Source organism: Mastomys coucha, unplaced genomic scaffold (genome assembly GCF_008632895.1).
Source record: "Mastomys coucha isolate ucsf_1 unplaced genomic scaffold, UCSF_Mcou_1 pScaffold7, whole genome shotgun sequence".
In the NCBI taxonomy this organism is placed as follows: Eukaryota; Metazoa; Chordata; class Mammalia; order Rodentia; family Muridae; genus Mastomys; species Mastomys coucha.
Genome location: NW_022196913.1, coordinates 19,879,160 through 19,897,631, shown reverse-complemented (window position 1 = coordinate 19,897,631; position 18,472 = coordinate 19,879,160). Strand labels below are relative to the sequence as shown.

The 18,472-nt window shown below is 41.5% G+C and overlaps 1 protein-coding gene and 1 long non-coding RNA gene across 5 annotated transcripts in view; one reads left to right on the top strand and one right to left on the bottom strand.

The window, feature by feature from the left end:
* The window catches only part of LOC116081633, a 50,742-nt gene extending 38,052 nt beyond the window's left edge, over nt 1-12,690 (top strand). The window contains exons 9-10 of the long non-coding RNA XR_004114942.1: nt 7,052-7,108; nt 12,422-12,690. This is a non-coding gene — a long non-coding RNA (uncharacterized LOC116081633). The remainder of the gene's footprint in view (nt 1-7,051; nt 7,109-12,421) is intronic.
* Nucleotides 1-18,472, bottom strand: part of Gli3 (GLI family zinc finger 3) — a 281,005-nt gene that overhangs the window by 176,624 nt on the left and 85,909 nt on the right. The gene's annotated exons all lie outside the window — the stretch shown is intronic.

Sequence of the window (18,472 nt, the reverse complement as noted above, 5' to 3'; positions counted from 1 at the left end):
TTTTTACCCAGAACTCCGGTCCATGGAGTGATGCTGTCCACAGTTAAAGACCACTCTGCTAATACTGTTTAGTCCCTCATGCCTGCATGCCTATGCTGGTCATCTAGATAATTCCAGATCCTATCAGATTAACAGTCAATGTTAACCATTACTCCTTCCAAAGGCAAAGACAAGAGAAAGGAGTAGGAAGGCTTTCCCAGCACCATAGAGAGTCTAAATGCTCAAAAGGCCTGCCTGGGCTTCCAAGCCACCCATCATGCATTACTGTCATCATTTGTGGAAGAACAGGAACATGAGAAGCCAGAGTGAGAAATGTCCATGTGCTCAGTGCTGCTACTGTACTACACTGTTTCTGTTTCTGTTACTGTACTACAATATTGCCTATGATGGTTTGGATATGATTTGCGTATACCTACCAAAAGTTCATGTGCAGGTGTTCAAATTGGGAACCTTTTAAGAGTCTCATGAAAGTAATTTGGTCATATAGTAACTGCCCATTGAAAGGGATTAATGCTGGACTCTAGGAATGAATTATTTCTAAAAAGACTGAGTGAATAATCTTGAAATTCACATGGAATCACAAAAAATCCTTTAACAGAAATCCTGAAAAAAAAAGGATCAATGCTGGAAAAATCACAATATCTGATGCCAAATCACACTAGAGCCACAGAAACAGAAACAGCACAGAGCATGGTACTTGCCTGAAAATGATACAGCTTGGTGGAAAAGAAGATCCAGTAATCAGAAATAAAAACAACCTGCTACAGACAATTTTTTTTATAAAGATGCCAAAAGAAAAGTCTCTAACAGTGTGCTGTAAAAGCTGGGTACCTATCTATATGTAAAAAAGAAATGAAAGCAGCTCTCTCTCTCTCTCTCTCTCTCTCTCTCTCTCTCTCTCTCTCTCTCTCTCTCTCCCTCCCTCCCTCTGAAAATAAATTAAAATGAATCAAAGACTTTAATGTAAGGTCTAGAACTTTGACACTAGAGGAAAACATAAGGAAAATACTTGAATAAGTAGAGGTGAGGGTTTTAAAAAAAATCCATCAGTTCAGGAAATAAAACTAACAAACAGGGTTTGCATTTAAAGGCACAACAAAGCAAACAATTAACCAAGAGAGTCTACAGCAGTGGTTCTCAATCTGTGGGCCACAACCCCTTTTTTTGAGGTCAAAGAACCACTTCACAGGGAACCACCTAAGAACATCAGAAATATGACAGTAGCAAAATTATATCTATGAAGTAGTAACAAAAATAATTTTCTGGTTGGAAGACACCAAAGCATGAGGAACTATTGAAGGGTCTCAACACTAGGAAGACTGAGAACCACTGGTCGTCCACAAGAGGGCTGGAGAAAATCCATGCCAATTATATCTTTGAAAGGAAAATGATATCAAAAATGTTTGACAAACCCAACAAATTATCCAATCAATGAATGGAGCGATAAAAAGAACAGATAGTTCTCAAAAGATGAAGTAGTTCAAGTGGGCAATAGCTATGTGAAAAGAAGTTCAATATCCTCAGCCACCTGGAAAATGCAAAAGAAAACTACATTGAAACACTACTGAGAGACTGGAATGGCTCGAGTAACACTTGCAGCTCTTACAGAGGACCAGAGTTTTGTTCCCAGCATCCACCTGGAACACCAGCCCCAAGAGATCTGATACCCTCTTCTGGACTCCATGGGAGCCTTCTCTCATGTACACACAGAAATAGACATAATTAAATGTAAAATACATCTGTTAAAAAAAAAACACATTGAAATTCCATCTCAACTCAGCCAGCATGGATAACACTAAGCAAACAAGCAACAACTCATGCTGGCAAAGTGAGGGAGGAAAAGGGAATCCTATAACTGCTGCTGCAATAAAAACTAATCCAGGCACTACTGACATCAGCATGGAGAGGTCGTGAAAAACTACAAGTACAAATGCCAACTGGCCCACTCTTAGGAATGTTCCCAAGAATCTCAGTCAAGTTGCAACAGAAGCAAGTACAAATATGTTTTTATTGTGGCACTATTCAAATAACCAAGGTATGGAATGAACCTAGATTCTCATCAACAGTCAAACATATAAAGAAAACATGGTATAAGTACACAATGAAGTTTTAGTCAACTATAAAAAACAATGAAATTATTTCATCTGTAAGAAAATAGATGGAATTGAAGACTGATGCATTAAGTAAAATAAGTCAGATTAGAACAAATATTGTATTTTTCCCATATGTATATACACTGCATGTAACAATATATGATACATATATGTGAAAGAAATGTAGATAGGAGCTATGTGGGAAGAGAAAGGAAATTAATGGAAAATAAGGGGACTCAGGAGAAGGTAAAGGGCATGAATACATTAAAGTACATAATATACTAGAAATACAAATGTTAATCACAAAACTTTCCCCTTTATACGATGAATATATCTTTATAAAATGCTGGTGGGGAGGGGGGCACTGAACCGTTAAAAAGCAATGTCACAGTACATGCTCAGCCCTTACTGCATGTAGTCAGTTTCGTTGGTATGTTTTCAACATACTGTAATGCCCACATACCAACATCTTATGTTTAAACATCCACAACTGAGGACTAAATGATGTTCTTTGTTAAATACCAGACATCAGTTATTTTATCGTAGCAGCACAAACCAGAAACCAAGATTAAGGGCTTGGGTAAGGTCATTCTCCCAGAAAGTAGTCAATCCTGGATCCTGAAGTTACTTGACTAAATTTTTACAGCACAAGAGAAATGCTGTGTATTTTTCCACCATTTTTAGCCTAAGAGGCAGGCTAGGCAACCACAATTCATATCCCGCTAAAAACACATGCTAAAATAAAGAATGGAAGTAGGAATTGTAGTAATGATAAAAATGATACTAAGAAGTAAGAGTTATGAGCACTCACTCTACCACAGGTATGTCTGAAGACGTTAAGCAATTCAACAATCATAGAAAAGGCTGTAAGATGCTTGTGTATAGATAAGGAAATAGAGGCCTGCAATCAAGTAGCCGAGACCACTGTGGAGGCAGAATCAGAATTTGAAGCTAAGCCTGTACTTGTAGTACATTCAATGAAATAAAATCAAGACGACTTTATGATGCAAGAATCAAAGTAGACAAGGCTAAAACCAGACATGAGAATGTTTGCAGAGAAACATTTGCCTAGAGCATCCTTTATGGGGTAGAGGGGCAGCAGTCCAAGTAAGAAGCCCTGGCCTAGGCAGACTTTCCAACAGTGTCTACGTCAGTCATGTGGCCTGTCTTCCTCAAATATAGCACAGTAACAAAGTAACCGGAATTCTCCTGAATAATATTTACATGCCTCTTCTTTAAAATACAGAAAGCTGTTCTGAGAATGAAAAGGTTTTGTATGGATTTTGGTACCTCTTTTCCCAGGTTCTGTAACTGAAATGTGCTCACCATAAGAGCTATGCCACCTTGAACTTCTAGCATGGGTCACTACACGTTAAGAGTGAGATTCAATTGATACCCAGGCCATATGAGCTCTTACTGTCCCTCCAGAGTCAAGTGTCTCATGGTCTAGCACATGCAAGATCCTACCTTGTATTCTTAAAGAAAATCCTGCCAGTATACACAGGTACTCAGAAAGCTTGCTCTAAGAAAGACAAGCCTCCATGTTGTCTGAGTAGAGACAATGGGTTAAGCATCCCCATGCATGATCTCTACGTACGTAACAGCCAAGATCCAGAGTTAGGTGTACAAACAGAAGGGCAGATGAGAGATGAAGGCTCATGGGCAGCAAGCTTGGCAACTAAGCTCAACCCCTGGAAATCATGGAAAAGTGGAAAGAGAAGATCAGCTCTACTGTGCTCCAAGTTGACAAGTCATGAAATAATTATAAAGAGCTACTGTGATTGTCTATCAAAAGAACAAAACAGGAATGACAAGTCTCCCTAGGGTTAAGATGAGAGAACGTGGGACAACAAGTCACTACTACAGCTATCCATCTCAGGTCTATAACTACTTTCAGCTTATTGAAATGAGCACTGGTCATCTATAAGTTATAATTTAATTGTTTTTGAGGTTTTACTTTATGTGTACAACTACCTGAATGTCTGTGCACCACATGCATGCAGTACCCACAGAGTTCAGAAGACAGTACCGAACCCCCTGGAACTGGAATTACAGGGGTTTGTAAGGCTCCACATGGGTGCTGGGAATCCAACCTAAGTACTCTAAAGAACAGCCAGGGCTCTTAACCACTGAGCCATCTCTCGAGCCTCTAATTAAATGGAAATATAATAAAATATCAAACTATAAAAGAAAAGTTTAGTTTTTTTTCTCTTATTCTTTCTACAGAAATCATATTTACACACACACACACACACACACACACACACACACACAGCTTAGTTGCTTCTTTAAATCTGTTTCAGAGGGAAGCCTTCTCTTTCATCTGACACAGACCTCCTACTCTGGAATATTACTTGAGGGCAAAAGCACAGTGAACTCTCATTACAGCTCATTAAATGGGTGAGAGGCCACAGCCTCTGTTTCTTTTTACTCTTGAAATATCAAGAAAACGGTCTATTTCTACATCAGTGAACAGAGGTGACACAGTAGGGACAGGTGGGCTCTAGAGAAGTAAGAAAGATTGGAAGGAGATCCCTAAGAGATGTTTCAACATGAGGTGAGCCCCAAACACAAGCAATCCTTGCACCCTGCCCTGATGAGGCTCTCATGTCGCCATCTCCATCGTTACTAGCATTATCATCCCCCAGTATAAAAAACTTCCCCAATACTTCAAAACACTGAAGGTTTACTTAAGTACTGAGTCCTAAAAAGAAATACCCTTTTGTAGAAAGGTTTAAAGATTCATTCACACACACACACACACACACACACACACACACAAGCAATGGAGCCAATCAGATGGAACAGTGGATAAAGATGCCCATTGCCAAGTCTAAAGACCGAAGCCAACCCCAAGGAAGCACATGGAAGAAGGACAGCATCGACTCCAGTGTGCTCCTTGACACACAAATAAATAAATGTAATTAAAACTTCACTTAAAAACATAAATAAGATACAAAACCACACTTGATCTGTTTTTAAGGGAAAGGAAAAAGGTCCGAGTCTCTGGGCTGTTTCTGCTTCTCTGCCGGGCTCTTTGGCAAAAGGAGGCTGGCATCCAGACAAAGCTAGGAACTCCAGGATAAGTAAAGATACTCCCTTGATTCTCAATACAGTTAGCTCACAAGAAAGGACATGGCGTACCCAGAAGACAGCCATCAGTTCTACTGCCAAGTTCATTAACCTCAAAACTCAGTGGAACAATCCAAGCACAGAACTTCTCAATCTGGAAGTGGCCCCACACATAAGCACACCAAGTCACCTCATTTCTAGGGTCAGGAACAGTGGAGCTGGCTTATACCAATACCACATTTTCATTCTGCAGGACAACTGAGAACAAGGGCCAGTCACTACTTTATCACCCAGCTCTAAGTGATGGAGTTTGTAACTGGAATCTTAATGCTAAACACAAAACAGCAAAAGAATGTATGCCTTAAAGCAGCTGTTCTCAACCTTGAACATGACAACCTTTTGGGGTCAAATGACCCTTTCATGGGGGCCTCCTAAGATCATCTTGCATATCAAAAATCTATATTACAATTCATAACAGTAGCAAAATTATAACTATAAAGTAGAAACAAAAATAACCTTATGGTTGGGTTCACCACAGCATGAGGAACTGTATTTGATGGTGGAAGCATTCATTATGAAGGTTAAGAACCACTGACTTAAGCCGGGCGGTGGTGGCACACGCCTCTAATCCCAGCACTTGGGAGGCAGAGGCAGGTGGATTTCTGAGTTCGAGGCCAGCCTGGTCTACAGAGTGAGTACCAGGAGAGCCAGGGCTATCCAGAGAAACCCTGTCTCGAAAAAGCCAAAAAACAAAAAAAAACAAACAAAACAAAAAAAAAAGAACCACTGACTTAGAGACATACACACACATAGTGGTTCATTATGCAATGACCTCTCAAGAAAACCTGCAGATTAATAGCAAGAGCATGACTTCAAAAAAGGCTGCACTGTTACCAAGAGAAAAAGATTAGAAGAAAACAATAAGCACAGAATATTCTAAGTTGGAGGAGAATTCCAAAGAGGAGATGTGAACACTAAACATTTTTTTCTCTGCAGAGGAGTCTTAGTCAGGTTTCCATTGCTATAATAAAACACCATGACAAGAACAACTTGGGGAGGAAATGATTTACTTCATTTTATACTTTTATTTAACAGTCTATCTCTGAGGGAAGGCAGATCAGCAACTCAAGGCAGGAACCAGGAGGCAGAAACTGATGCAGAGGCTGTGGAAGAATGTGCCCTACCTGCTCATCTAGGCTTGCTCAGCCTGCTTTCTTATGGCACCCAAGACCATCAATCCAGAGACTGTGCAGTGCACAATGAGCTGAACCTTTCCAGACTAATCACTAACAAGAAAATGCCTACAGGTTTCTCTATAGCTTGATCTTATGGAGATTATGGATCAATTTTCTTACCTAAAGTTTCCCCCTTTCTCAGATAACACAAGGTTGAGTTGACAAAAAAAAAAAACCAGCCAGCAGAGAAGGGGTAGGCAATGTGAGGAGGGACCACTTACCTCTATCTTGGCTGGGCAAGTCCAAACCCATTAGTCTAACCACTATGTCTCTAGGCTTAATAAGACCACAGTGCTGCCCAGATGAAACAGTAACTTCAAGTAGCCAAGCATACAAAGGAAAGCCTAATGTTAGTGACCTAAACCTGAATGCCATGTGCCCAACAATCTGCTACCACTATAAGACATCCAAAGGTATAGAAAAAAATACATTCTTAACAGCTTTGGTGAAAAAACAAAAACAAAAAACAAAATTGTACTATGGGTAATCAGAAGGTAGGGAGAGAAAGAGAGAGAGAGAGAGAGAGAGAGAGAGAGAAGGGAGGGAGGAAGGAAGGAAGGAAGGAAGGAAGGAAGGAAGGAAGGAAGGAAGGAAGGAAGGAAGGAAGGAAGGAAACAAAAACTAATCACTTCTGTTCTTATTGGATTTTAGGGGCATGCACTATGTGCCAACCAGCCATCCAAAGGATGTAGAGGTTTGACTAATCAGGTAAGGGACAGAAGGAATTAGCAGTGATAAAGAATAGCTATACGCTGCTCATTCCACCATAGGAAGGCCAGGGAGGGTTACTATGGAGCAAGAACCAGCAGGCTGAAATACTAGCAAGGATCAAGATGAACTCAGGCAAAGTCTGCCCTCGAATGTCTAAAATTCAGGGGAACATTTCAGATTGCATTCAGAACTCCTCATAAATTAATGATCGTCAGACACGAAAGCTAATAACAGCTGGAACAGATCAAGCAGAAAGAAAGCGGGCCCTGGCATGTGTGCTACGTGAATTTCTTAGAGTCCATAAATTTGATATTTGGAGGGAAATGTTAATTAGGAGAAATTTCATACTGGATTTAATTTTGCCATGGAGCCAAAGCGCTGTTGTAAAAATCCCCCTTGGAATCAGAAATCAACCTCATCAGACCTGAGCCTTTCATCTCACCAGTTCAAACCTGTCGATATGTGACTTTATTGTTTTCGTGTGTTGTTTCATATTTTCTCTCCTGCAAATACAAAACCAAGAGCTGGGGCTATGCTCTCATTTTACTGTATGTAAAGATCAATTAATGGGGGGAGGGTGGCAGAAAAATATCTAAGGCATCCATCCCTCTGCCTTCTTTAAAAAGCTTGTAATCATTTTTTCATAATTTTTAGACGTCTTTAGTTGAAGGTTTCTCGGGGGATCACAGTCACTCTGAACAGTCTCGACGTTCACTTTTCTTACTTTCCAGACACAGAAGGAGCATTGTTATGACATGTATCTGGATTACACAGACCCAGATCTAGCTCAGTAAGTCTCCTGGAATGCAACTTTAGACACATGGAGACTAACGGCTCATGGATGCCTTTAATGCAAACATCAGCACAGCCCTAGCTGCAGGTCCCTGAATAAGCAGAAGATGCCAGAGGCTTCCTCAGTTGGCGCCACAGATTTTCAGTGTCTTTCTCCAGTGACTTGACTGGTCAGGAGTTGCCATGTCTCTGGCTTCAGCCTATACAAGCTTTGTCATCCACATTGTCTTTTTCATCTTTTCTCATAAATTATCCCTCTGTTTCCTCAATCACTTATCTGAAATGCCAAAGTTAAGAAACAAGGAAGTGTCCTGTCCATCTTAGTGAGACCACTAGATATGTAGGTGGCTCCCACTTAGCACCCCTCCAAATAAAAACCCCAAGTATTTAGCTAAAGTTGGTACACTGTCCCTTTACACTTCCTCCGCTGCTAATGCAGGGAAAGGTTGCTGCCCTATGAAAAGCCACTGAGAAGGACAGACTGGGCATCACTGAGTGACCTTTTTGGTAATGGTGGCTCTATGTACAGAACAGGTATAAAGAACACCAGTTATTCTGCCATTTGTTGATATAGCAAAATTCCTAGTACATAGTCTCTGTTCTTTAGAACTGGAGTTCAAATAATAAGAGATCTTTGGTCCAAAGAGAGGTTCTGTGTTCCAAGTGCTACTACTGTACCATCAAGAGAAATCGGTAAAAGAGCACAATTGGGAGAACAAAGCTCCATGCACCCAGGACCTCCCTCCTTCATCCCAAAGCCCAGGCCTGGAGCTCAGCCTCAAGTGTTCACACAATCTAGCTGACCCTCAATTTCTTCAAGGTAAAATGTGTTTTTATACAAGCAAGCAAACAAACAAACAAACAAGCAAACAAAAGCTGTTTAGTGAGGTCCTCAGAACAACTGGCCAAGTAAGTATTCCACACAGGCGCCTACTGTGATTGCTACTGTTTCCCCTACACGGAGCACACAGAAAACCCAGAGCCTTCCTATAATTAAGTTATATATAATTTCACTTTCTCTGAGAAAGTATTAATTAACTAGAAATTCCTCATGATCGCCCACATCAGACGTACTTGAACACAAAGGTAAAAATGACCAAAATTAGAGAAGGAAGAGATGACACAGCTGCAAAGAACCCGCATTCCTCCTGCAGAGGACTAGAGTTTGGTGCCCCATGCCATGCCCTGTAACTTCAGTCCACGAAATGTGATTATTTCTCTGGATTCCACAGCTACCACATTTGCATGTGTGAGCTCGCATATCCATATACATAAAAACATAAATTAAAATATTTCAGTGTCAGTGGTGGCAGCGGTAGGAATGACTAGAACCAGCCATCCAAACACTAGGATGGGGCCAAATAACAAAAAGAACCACAAGCTTCTCCATCCTAGTGTTACACCCAAACAACACCCTAAAACACCTGCACCCCAAATCTACACATAGCCACTGTCATTACTCCATACTAGGGCCTCAAGACACACAGAGTTTCCAAGTCTCCTCTAGTTAGTCAGTCTGGCACACTGCCCATCAGACCTGGTCCTTGCATAGATTTGGACCATCTTTGAAATCATCAGTTATTAATCACAAGTGAAGAACCTTAGATTATAAGTAAAACTGGGTTCAAACCTCAGTTTAGCCTTTTCTCAACTTTATAAAACAGGCAACTTTTTTCCGTTCACTTGCGTTTTGATATCCTCATCTATCAATGGAGATAACATCTTGACAACATCTCATGAAATGATGTAAATTTAGAAGTCTTCAGGGAGTGGGGCTCCACGTCTGGGCCACAGTGTCTAAGGAGGGAACCTCCTAGTGGGCGGCTACATCAGGATGCTAGGCATGCACTCTTCTACTTTCTATCCATCCCCTGCCAGAGTGACAGTCCAAAAATAAAACTCAAATCAATTGAACCTTCCACTTGTCTCCCCAGACCAACCCACTCCATTGCCAGGACCACACTTTCCCCTTCTCAGCCTATCACTCCAACTTTTTGGTTTCTGGTTCCTGAGCAAGGTACCCCCCCACATTCATTCATTTTCCTTCTCTCTCTCTCTCTCTCTCTCTCTCTCTCTCTCTCTCTCTCTCTCTCTCTCTCTCTCTCTCTCTCTCTCTCTCTCTCTCTCTCTCTCTCTCTCTCTCTCTCTCTCTCTCCAGCAGCAACAACAACAGCACCAACAGCACATCTCCAGTTGCACCATCCACAGGGGACCATCTGTTGTTCCTTCTTGAGGTCTATGCTATTTGGTATGTGTCTCCTCTCAGCAGCTTTGAGATCAAGGACATGATTTGGCAAATACTGGCCATCCAGGACAGTGTCTCAGTCAGAGCAGACTCTCAAAAAAATTAGTGTTTGAAAGGAGGAAAAATATCAAGTGCCATATGCTTGCAGAGGTCATATCAGTGTGGTCAACTAGGGGGAGGGTATCCTAGAAAGGTGCTTCAAACTACTGACTATGTGTCTAGGTTATCAATTTACAGTAATGTAATAATTACATAATGCTGTAAAAATATCAATGACAAAGGGGGCTATATAAAAATTCATTACCTAGATGTCTTTGCATGTGTCAGGGATTGCATATTAGAGAAGTAAGTAGTATACAGGGTTGAAATGGTCAATCCATATAGTCCAGAAGGTCTCCTGGAGGAAATGACATTACAACAGTCTTGCGGCCAAGAGGTTAAAAGAGTAGTCTAGAGAGAAAGGAGCATTTGCAAAGGCCTAGAGACCAAAGGGAGTTCCAATACATGAGGGCCTGGAAAGAAGCCTTTGTGGCTGACGGAATCTTAGTAGTGGGAAGGGAAAAAAGGGAGTCGGCGCTGGAAGGGGTCACAGTCCTTCTGGTAGGAAACAAGGCCACAAGAAAACCACCATATTATGCAATTCCCTTCTAGGCCCTAAGAACAAGAGGATGGGAATGGGGTGAGGTGGGGGGAGAGTATTCCTTACAAAGAGGAGAAACAGAAACAAGGAGAGGAGCTTGAAATCCTGCCCAATTTGAAAGTAGAATTAGCCCAAGAAGGCAAGTCAAAAGAAGAGGGGCTGTTTGTTTCTCAGCACCCCTATGTACACTTCTCTGCTTTTCTTTGTATTTCCTAGGAAACAGGCTCCTCCTTCAATTCCACCCTCTACTCAGAGTACAATCAGCATGTAGATGTGGGTCCCCCCAGTGGAGAAGGTAAACACCCTTTCCCTAGAGTGAGCTCCCACTGACCAGTACAATGTCTGCTGATTAGAACCAAGACCCCCACAGGGAGGCCAGTGTCTCCACCTCCAGGGTTCCAGCATCTCCCATCAGATTATTTTAGGCCAGGAGGATTGAAGGCTCATTCTACTAATGTGAGTCTTGTTCTTCTTTTCTCTGACATTTTGGCTACTGGATCCCCAGCTTCATCTCCCAGTTATTGCTGGCACCATCTCCAGCTGAACAAAAGTCCTCCCTCCTATAGTTTTTCTGGCTTGACTGTCCTATGCTGATTCAGGAGCTTCCCAATAAAACAAACACAATGTTTTGAGTTTTCTCGTTGTGAAAATGAGATTTTGAAGGTTAAAAACTATCTTCATACAGAATACTTAGTTCTTTAGAAAAGCAAGCACATGATTTCCCATGTTGGGACTTGTAATTTGGGTTCAATATACTGTGATAATTTGGGTCACCTAGTACATACAAGAGCAACAGTTGGAGAACAAGGGAAAATGTCATTATGTAGTCTTCATATGAAAATAGAAAATGCTGTCAAAAGTGGGAGTGAGCAGTCAGCCAGGCAAGTCCCGGAAGGTAAACTGTGGGATTGGGGAGACTAGGTAAATCCTCAAAGCAGGGTAAATTCAAGTTTCTAAGGCAGAGAAACTCCCCGTTTGCAATATCAGAGTTACCCATAGGTTTGTTAATTCACAAAAGCCATGCACCAAGTCTTTAGGATCATCCTGGATTTGATGCTGAGCAGACAGCTCCTCAAGACACTGGTTTGTCAACATCTCTCTACCCTTGTCTCTCCCATGGTGAATCCACCCTCTGCCCACAAAGATTTCTTTAGCTCCCCTTGAATATTAGGCTTTTTGTGGACTCCTGGCCAGTGAGAATGTCCCTTGACCTAGATTCGTCTTTCCTCCTATCTTTGCCTTAGTATTGCACAACTTTTACCTCCTTCAGAAAGCCTTCTGGGCTGAGGACTGATACCCAGGGGGCGCTAAAGAAACTTGTGTGGGCAGAGAGTGGATTCACCACGGGAGAGACAAGGAAAGAGAGATGTTGATAAACCAATGTCCAGAGAAGCTGTGTATTTCACATGCCCCTGAGGAATACCACATTGTCTTTCCCTCAATTCCTTCTCAGTGACTTTGTCTGCTTGTCTCCATGATCCACAGAATCAGGGGACTGCTCATTTTGTTCAGTGTTTTGAAGCACTTGGGCCATTCAATAAGTACATGCTCACTTAAAAAATGATAGACACAGTCAAAAGGCTGGACAGTCAAATCCATCAATAAGAAAAAATTTTTCTTCTCTTTGCTGTAGGATGAAGAAATTCATCTTAAATAGAGGCCAAGTGGAAAATTTCATTCCCCCAAAAGACAGGACAGCTCTAGAAAGGTGGAAAGATCTTATTTATTTACTGGAGACCAAAACAAAGCCCAAATAACTGAGAAAGTATGATACAAGAACCTAAACTGTATCAGGGTACCAGGGCTGCAATAAAAGACCAAATTAGTTACTCTGTATTAATCCAAACTATGAAAAGGTAGAAGAGAGAAAATGGAGCCCTTTCATGGAGAAGTGTGAGGACACAGCACAGATTTTATAGATGCAAGATCAAGAAAGCCAAAGCAGGATGGGAGACACAGCTTTCAAGAGACATCAAAGGTAACATTCTTTAATTATACAAGAAAAAGGAGGAGGGCCAAGGATAATGTTGCTTCCATTAGAAGCGGCAAAGGAAGCTGTTAGAAGCTGGAAAAGGGCAGGAGTCATTGTTTTCATGCCTCACTCTAAGGTCAGAAAGAAGGTAGCAAAACAGAAGGACTGGAGGGAAAGGACCCTAGAATAGTGCCATTTGGGTTGGTGCCAAATTAAGAACGGTGTAAAAATCACGTGACAACTTTAAAAAAAAAATGTATTCTTGCTCCTGAGCTGAGAGCTGTGATGGGAGGTCTCATTAACATGGACTTCACACACACTGGACAAGGATCACTAGGGACATTATTACCAAAATCGTGAATTACTGTGGTTACTGAAGAAAAGGGCAAGCAGCACTACGCTTCCCTTGGCTTCAGAAAAAATACCCAGCAGTCCCATCTCGCATGAGTGTCACGTCAACTAAGACAGGCAGCTCTCCTGTGCTAGTTGCACAGTATTAAAAAGAAGCTTTCCTATGCCCTCTGTGTATAACCTGTCAACTTATTCCAAAGGGCTACAAATCATCTTTCATGGGAATCCCAGCAACTTTACAGCTCTATACAGAGGGGGTTGTATGGCACATAATGACTAACCCTAAGATAACAACAGAAGGAACTACATTTCTCCCAGTTTCCACACAGTAACCTCTGTTGGGCAGGCTGTAGACCTTTAATCTCCAACACAGCCAAGGTCAAGCAACTAAACAGTTCCTAACTATACTTACTCCCTGCTATGGTAGAATAGAAGCCTTCTCCCCAACCTTCCCAGAAAAATGTGCTGAACATAAAAGTCAAATTCAGCCTTTGACCTGATCACATTATTCGAAAAGAGATGTAGCTTCAGTACAATGGCAACCAATGGGAAAGCACTAGCAATATGTTTAAATCTAAGACTCCCATGACTCTTCAGTATCCAGGATAGGAAGGCATGTTGGCAGACAGTAACTCGATGGAATCATACCTAACTGCTCTAGGTGAATCAACCACATGAGCAGAACCAGAAGGCAGAGAGCACCAGAGCCAAGGTCCAAAAGGAGCCAATTCTGACTGCTGTGAGGGGATGTTACCTGGAGGTATGGGAGGGGTTAGCCATCTTGTTACAGGCTAAGTGATTTTCTCCAGAAACATGGTTTCCTTTTTTTTCTTTTTTCTCATCAGTGCAGCTTTCTAGTAAGCGTCTTCTCAAAATCTACAGCTAGAGCTAATCAGCTTTTCTCCAAATGCTACAGTTTTCTTAGTTACCTGTTCCTCCTCTTACTCACCACCTCTCAACCTTCCTTAGGAAAAGTTCAAAGACAGAAGGTTAGACTTATCCCCACTTTCATGTTTTAGTCACCTTGTAAGGTAGCTATGAATGTAGCTGTAAGACTCTATAGCATTGGCTCCTTGTTTCTACCCTGGTTCTCTGCAAACAAGCACCAATGTAATGTTGAACTTTTGAGAAAAGATAAGAAAAGCAGTGTCTTAAGCTCATAAATAACAGATATGCAAAGGTTTGGAGACTCTGTCAGCCTCACTCCTCCCTTCCCCACACAGATGGAGGCAAGATAGTCAGCATAGCCCCCCAGAGAATGACCCAGCATCAGTCCCTCCACGAAAATAATCTAAGGTCCAGCAGGGAAAGGAAACATCCTGTTTGGCTCATCAGCAGTTCTCCAAAGAGGAAAAGACAATCTAGATGAGGCTGGAACTATGTTCTCAGGGAACTGTCACTGCCTTTGCAGTTCGGTCAACAACAAACTGTTCGTTTGTGCCTTGTAGGCATTTTTATCTCCACAGTCTCAAGATGACAACTGCAAAGTAGAAGGAATGTGAGCAGGTGCATCTATTAAATATGTAAAATACGGCTCCTCTCCCCCTCAGTCACAAGATGTATTTCTAAGGCTGTGGAAAGTCAGCTAACACAAAGACGGACAGGTAAGAAAAAAAAAACCTTTGCATGTGCTTTTATGAATTTTTTTAAGCATACAAGACTACAAGTGGGCTTAGCACAATGGCTTTCTACAGAAAATAAATGCAAGCCAATTAAAAATTCCATTTCTTTTCTTTAAGCTAATTCCTCAGGTTTTGCTAATTAGCAACTAATAGTTCTGTCATTTGAGCTGGGTAACATAAGGGAGAATACCAGTGGTGTGTTTTCAATCAAAGCATTTGCATGCAAGAATGCATCATATTTTCCATGAAGAATTACTACTTGGGAGTGGGGGAGGTGCAGGAAAAAAAAAGCAGTCTGTGCACAGCTATAAAACTATGATGGAGACTTGAACTTCTGAAAGAGAAGAAATCTTTTGGCTCCATTTAAGAAAAAAAAAAGAGAACTTTTATGACATGCTCATTGACTCCAACTAGCTTCACACACACAATGCTACAGGGACAGCTACAGAAGTACACCGTGGAAGTGAGAAGGAAGACAGGGAAACACATGTTTTCTGTAAGAGGAAAGAGAATAAAAGTTAAGTGTCTTTCCGGGTAGAAGGAATGCTTGAAGTATTATGTCACCTGCCTTTCCAGGTTTATAAAACAATAAATGTACGGCACTAAATGAAAGCAGCGGGGGTGATGGTGGTTTGAAATATCTGGCTACAGATGGAGCAGGAGGAGAGAAACTTTGCCCAGCAAGCTTTAGGCAAGAGATGGAGTCTCTTAGCCTGACTCTAGTATAAGCAGATAGGACGCCTAAATCTAGCACTCCCCTCAAGGTATCCCAAATTATGGCATGTGACTGATGCTGTGGCCAAGAGGCTGTTAGCACCACATCACGTCTGAGCCATGCAACTTGCATGCTTATTCTCTTGCCCTGATATACAGCCCATCTAAAGCTACCCTTCATGAGAGAACACCCCACCCCACCCCACCCCACCGTGTGGATTTTATTCCAAACACATGTTGGGAATGTTTGAAGTGCCCGCTATCCCTAGGCTTTCTTCTTTCTTTTCTTTTCAAAATTTTAAAGTCAAACCCACAAACCCTAAAATACTTTGAATTCTGCCTAACTACAGTTTGTGAGGATGCAGCATTGCATACCCATTATAATAAAATCTTATGCAATAAAAATTTTACATATGTCCTTCACAAGGGAAAAAAGATGTTTTTGGGTTTTTGTTTTTTTCCCTTTTCTGGTCTTACAGGAAACCTACCCACACTTTAGGAATACAAAATTGGTCTATATAGAAGCGCAAATTAGGCATTTTGAGAAGTCTACATTTTCCAACCATGGAGAATCGAAGGAATTCCTGACTGTTCATAGCCAGCTCTGTTAGACTCATGGAGAGTTTTCTATCCAACAGTCTCAAGGAGCTGGCAAATGCAGGAGAGAGGCCTGAATAGCCTACAGAGAGGTTACTGAGCTCCGAATTATAAAGCTCTGCCGTGCACTTGGGCTTGGACAACACTGCAGGAGACAGCGTTACCCACAGGAACAGAAATGGAGTAAAAGTTTATGCCTCTTTCAAATACATATTTTAAATTCTTAGGACATTTATCACCTTTAGCTCACATTAGTCATTAGTTTTGCTTGGATAATTAAGTCCATGTGAGGTATGCAGATTTGATCATAAACAGGTTAAAAAAAAAAAAAGGCACACACACTTGCTATAACTACAAGATTAAATAACCAAACAGGGTTCTAGAAAAATAAGATCATACCCTGTCTGGTATAAGCGTGGTTTAGAGTCTTTTAATTATTTTTTATCAACAAATAATACTGTACCTCTTTTCTATATTTTTAACTTGCTACATAAATTTAGAATGTTATGACCTCTAGAGAAAACCTAAAACCTTTTTGATGTCTTTACTTACAAAGCAGAGAAAAGCCAGAGTAAACTAGGGTTCATTGGGAAAGACTGCCTTTAGAGAAGTCACGGACATGGTTCTTGCCCCCTCTTTGCTCCTGATTAGAGCCCACTCATTTTCTAATCTGTGTCTACAGACAGAGGTGTCTGGGTCCGTCAGAAAAACAAGACAAAACAAAATGCACTGTCTCAGAAATGCCATGGCTTCAGGAGCAACAGGATGATGGTGGTGGAGGAAGGGGAGAAAGAACGGGAAGCACGGACTGAAGCAGCGCAGAAGCTCTTCATAATCGGAGGCACTGAGCATGCACTGGGGCTTAGTAAGACTTCATGTCATAGACTCAACTGCAAAAGAAACCCAAGGCACAGACAGCCATATCACCGCACACAGTAGAGAGCAACAAAAAGACTCTTGAGAGTCAACACACTGGGTCAAGGTCATAGGGCTAGTCAGTGAAGCACTGGAAGGGAACCCAAATCTGTTCAGTTTTCTAGACTTTCTGCACATAGGTATCTACATAACGTTCCCAAGGGAGGGAAAACATGGGGGGGGCTCAACATTGACCTGCCAAGGGGCTACAGCTCAAAATCACATACTGGAAGGTTGCTTTTACATTCATTTGTAAAGTCCAGTAGGAAAATCACAAAAATAATCAACTTAGAAGTACGATAACCTCAAGCAAGAAAGCCATAAATGAGTCTAAACCATAATATGTGATCTCCAGGCAGTGTTAGTGAACATTACTTTAGTGAGGCAGAAAATGGGTCACACAGACCACTGGGTGAGGACAGGGGTCCCAGTGAAGGGAAGCCAGTCCCTCAAAGGATGGAGAGATGCCTGGGTGGGAAACCGTTAAAACAAAGGAAGCGAGAGCAAGCTGCAAACTGGATAGAAAGTTAACGGATCCACGACCGTCAGCCAATAGAGAGAAGTGCTCATCAGCTGTCTGGACTAATTAAACACCTCACTAATTAGTGGGCATCTGGAAAAAACCAAAACAAAACTTCACTGTGATGGGAAAAGCTTGTGTTCACACAGAAATACAAAACACTGGGAGGAGCTTGTGGGCAGCTTAAACAACACAGGGAGTGTGCTTAGCATGAGGATGTATACATCCAGGTGGGGACTGTATAGGAATCCCTACTGTTTCTGCGTGAATGATACTCAAAAGAGACCACAAGTAAAAACACAACTAGAGACTTCAAAATGTGACCAGAGAAAAACATCCTACCAACTCTATTTTAAAATATCATTCCTAAAAGTCAAGAGCAAACAAAATGAAGTAAGCCCGAAAAGAGGAAGGAAAAGTAGTTGTCCAAACCCCTCTGTTTCTGCTTCAACAGACACTTTTTCAATAATGGGACAAATGGGATTTTTTTTTTCAAGAAAAGCAATTAACTTTTTAAAAGCTGACCGCTGCCCCCCCCCAAATCCAAACAACCATATTTTCATGCTTCTGACAAAAAAGTTCCTTTCTACTTAAAAATTATTGCATACCCATTTTTTTCCAACAATATATTCTGGTGGGAGAAGCAGTTGCCGGGACTTAGGGTTGCTGCAAGCCGCTTTGATCTGGTGAGTGAGCCCTTCCCCTTGCTTCCAGCCAACTAATGAAGGGATGAAATTAGCTTTTATCCTGGGCACTTTCTTGAGCAAAATAGCATGCTCTAATCAGCTGTCCTCACTAATCAGTCATCTGGCTAATGACCTTTTGCCTTAAAACACTAAAATTTCTGAATGATGTGGGAAAAGGGAAACGCAAACCAGCCTCCTTCTATGGAGCTCCATGGATCATCTGGAACTGAAGGCAGGGAGGTTAAATGGCGAGCCTGTATCCTGGCAAGGTGATAAATCTGCAATCAGGAGCTTCCAGCTTTACCAC